This window comes from Simochromis diagramma, unplaced genomic scaffold (assembly GCF_900408965.1).
Source record: "Simochromis diagramma unplaced genomic scaffold, fSimDia1.1 OVJJ01000334.1, whole genome shotgun sequence".
NCBI classification, from domain to species: Eukaryota; Metazoa; Chordata; class Actinopteri; order Cichliformes; family Cichlidae; genus Simochromis; species Simochromis diagramma.
The window spans coordinates 5,876,366-5,880,426 of NW_024386764.1; the positions used below are offsets into that span (position 1 = coordinate 5,876,366).

The following is a 4,061-nucleotide window of genomic DNA, read 5'->3' on the forward strand; positions in this document are numbered from 1 at the left end:
CTCTTTTCTCCCTGTTTCGCCGTGCCGCTGAGAAGCTGCAGGTGGACTGGCCCTCTTCTCTGCCAGCTCAGAAGCCGTCACGGTTCGCGGGTTTTTTCCTCCCACCGGAGCCCACAACGGCCAAAAACTGCCTTCCCATGTTCCCAGACTTCATCGTGGGACAAACCTCTGTCTACCCGCGTCACTGTGCCCGGCTATGGACAGTAATTGGAATTGGACGGCGCCGAGGGGGCGGGATTAGCTAACTCACCCCCTATGGAGCCGTCTCTGGCTGCTTATCTGGCCCTGTCCCATGACCATGGTGTCGGCAGCCCCGCAACCCTGCCGTCCAAGCACTGCAGATTCTCAGCTTCGCAGCTGAAGAAGATTTATCGGGCTCAGGCCGGCACTGTTTGCACCATGAGCTCCGTCACCATGCTCCAGATGTACCAGGCGATGTGCCTGGCGGAGCTCGGATTGCTGGTTCCTGATGACATCCCGCTGACACCTCTTTTAACAAGGTCAGAGTCGCCACAGATTACATCCTCCGTGCGTCTCGCTGTGCAGCGCTCCCCCTGGGCAGAGGGATGGCTTCAACAGTAGTGGCGCAGAGGCACTTGTGGGTGACCTTCTCTGATGTCCCGGATAGGGACAGAGCTGTATATCTGGACGCACCAGTGTCTGCGGCTGGGTTATTCGGACATTCACTTGAAGCCATTCAGGCTAGATTTGATCTGAAGAAGAAGCATCATCCCCAGACGTCAGGCGAAGCCCAAGCCCGCAGCTAGCTCTCACAGGCCTCGCCGCTCCTCTGCTGACTGGCAAGAGACCACTGCTGAAGTGGGTGTGCCGCCAGCGAAAGCACATCCTACGGCCCGAGCTCCACACCAATTGGCCTGGAGCAAAGGCCCACCCTCAGGCCCCCGGTGGGACCCGACGCCCAGGAGGAAGAAGCCTCCTAGCTGTGGTTTTGAGTGGAGAAGGGGTCCAGCAGCAGGGAGACGCTGCTTTTACCCCTCTGTTGCCGCCAGAGTCGCTTAAGTTCTGTTCAGGTTGTCAGCCCCAGAAGGCGCTGCACTTTCCTAACACTGTCTCCCAAGCACAAAACCCCTGCACACAAAATGCCTCAGGTAACTCCCTGTTCAGGTGTGTTAAATGTTCAGGTGACCACATCGAGTGTTCCCGTTGTTTTTCATTGTTGTGCCTCAGAAAAGGTGCCTCCAACAAAATGTACATGTTTCCATGTTACAATCAATAAAGAGTGTTGTTTATTCTCAAACAATCACAAATGCTCAGTCTGCAGGCAGAATGAGCCAGGTCAGGCAGGTGATGCAGTCTCCTGTAGACACACTGGGGGGCGACAAAGCCCCGCCGACGGTGCTGCAGGTCAGCCGGCTGGCTGCTCACTTCCCTCAGTGGCGCGCTTGCGCCCCCTCTCCGTGGGTGCTGCGAACCGTTGCCATGGGTTACCGGTTGCAGTTCTGGGTCAAGCTGCCTCGTTTCCAAAGAGTCGTAAACACGACTGTCAACACCGAGGCGGCCATGATACTCAGAGAGGAAATAAAGGCGCTATTGCAGAAAAGAGCAATACGAGTGGTCCCCACTTTGGAGACAGACAAAGGTTGGTACAGCCGTTATTTTGTTGTTCAAAAAAAAGGGGGAGGGCTTCGTGCCATCCTCACCCTGCAAGTCTTGAACATGTACCTTTGAATGTACAAGTTCAAGATGCTAACACTCAGAGAGCTCTTGAGTGCAGTCAGCCCGGGAGATTGGTTTGCAACAATCGATCTAACAGATGCTTATTTTCACCTGAAAAACAGACAGTTTCTGAGGTTTCTGCATTCGAGGGCGTAGCCAACGAATACCTGGTGCTGCTGTTTCGGGCTGTCGCTCGCTCCTCACACCTTTCCGAAATGTGCCTCGAAAGCGCTAGTGCCCCTCAGAGAGAGAGGCATCTTAGCCTACCTAGACTAAGACAACTGGGCTCTCATAGCTTGCTCCAGAGAGCAGGCGGAGACACAGCTGTCGCTGGTTCTGTCACACATTCAGACACTGGGGTTGTCTGTGAACTTTCAAAAGAGCTCGCTAATCCAGAGTCAGCAGATTTCTTTCCTCGGTTTGGAAATATGCTCGCTTTCCAGCCACACACGTTTGTCGGAGGACAGAGTGGCCGTGTTTCATCACTGCCTCGCTCAGTTTCAGCTGGGACGCAGATTGCATTTCCAGACGATATTACGTTTGTTGGGCATGATGGCATCTATGATCGCCATAGTGCCACTTGGACTGTTAAAAATAAGAGCGTTTCAATCCTGGACTCTCTCTCACCGCCTGTGTGCATCGCGTCACCTCCGGAGGAGGCTGGCGGTAACCACGTCTTGCATGCTAGCTCTCCGTCCTTGGCGGGAGCCCAGGCTGCTGCATCAGGGCTCTCGGATTGGGAGGGTGTTGTTTCGCAAGGTGGTGTCCACAGATAATTCCCTAAGAGGGTGGGGAGCGCTGTGCGAGGGTGCATTAGTGAGAGGGATCTGGTCCGCAGCCCAGCGCGAGCTGCACATCAACCACTTAGAGCTGTTAGCAGTGTTCTTAGTTCTCAGACATTTCCATCCAGTCCTGGAGGGCCAGCATGTCTTAGTCAGGACGGACAATTCAACAGTGGCGTCTTACATAAACAGGCAGGGAGGAACATGCTCTCTTCCCCTGTTGAAGCAGTCTCGCTCTCTGCTGTTATGGTGCAGTGTTCATTTTCTGTCTCTAAGAGCCACCCATGTCCCGGGCCACCTGAACCTGGGGCCGGACCTTCTCTCCAGGGGGGGGGTCCTCTGGTGAGAGAATGGAGGTTACACCCTTTAATAGTGGCTCAGATTTGGGATCTATTTGGCAAGGCTCAAATAGATCTTTTTGCTTCCAGGGTAAATACTCACTGCCCCCTGTTCTTCTCCATAATCGACCATGATGCACCCTTGGGAATGGACACGCTAGCGCACCAATGGCCAGACGTGCTCCTGTATGCATTTCCCCCAGTGGAAATGATATCTCCAGTTCTAGAGAGAGTGCGTCGGCATTCCCTCTCTCTGATTCTAGTTGCCCCTTGGTGGCCCACAAGGTCGTGGTCGTGGTATGCAGAGATAATCAGCCTGCTAGCAGCGAGTCCTTGGCAGCTTCCTCTACGCAGGGACCCCCTCTCTCAGGGAGGAAGAGAAGTGGTTCATCCGCGCCCAGATCTGTGGCGCCTTCATGCTTACCTGCTCAGATTGCTAAGGGTTTGCCACCTAGTGTGATAGCGACAATTCAGAGCGCTAGGGCCTCATCTACTAGAGGCTTGTACGCTTGCAAATGGCGAGCCTTTGAGCAATGGTGCCAGGACCGCCACACTCTCCCATTTCAGTGCTCTATTGTGGATGTTTTGACATTCCTGCAGGAGCTGCTGGATAAGGGCCTTTCATTTTCGACAATTAAGGTTTATTTAGCAGCTATATCTGCTTGTCATATTGGCACATCCCCTCGCCATACGTTTTCTGAAAGGGGTTCGCGGGCTGAGACCCGTGCTTAAGTCCAGTGTCCCTGCTTGGGACTTGTCTTTGGTGCTGGAGGCCCTTTGTAGCCCCCCGTTTGAACCCACTGAGTCTGGATATGAAATTTCTTTCATATAAGACTGCATTACTTCTCGCTTTGGCTTCAGCAAAGCGAGTGGGTGACCTTCATGTGCTGTCTGTGCATCCCTCCTGCACACAGTTCTCTCCTGATGGCCACAAGTTCGTACTGCGTCCAAATTTTCCCAAGATCATGCCTGCATCTTATAGCTCAATGGAGTTTGAGTTGCTGAGCTTTTGCTCCCCTCCTTTTGCATCTGAGGAGCAGAGGAGGATGCATTCTCTTTGTCCAGTGTACTCAGAATATTCGTTTATGTGACCAGCTGTTCGTCTGCTTCACTAATCCAAATAGAGGTAGAGCTCTGTCCAAACAGAGGCTGTCCCACTAGATTATAGAAGCTATCTCACTGGCATACGGCACCAAGGTCTTGCTTTGCCCCATGGGGTGAGAGCTCATTCCACTAGGAGGATAGCAACTTCATGGGCTCTTTT

General features: G+C 53.4%; 1 pseudogene; it reads left to right on the top strand.

Annotated features, from left to right (window-relative positions):
* Positions 1–255: 255 nt before the first annotated feature.
* Positions 256–3,467, top strand: LOC120732346 (annotated as a pseudogene).
* Positions 3,468–4,061: the final 594 nt, after the last annotated feature.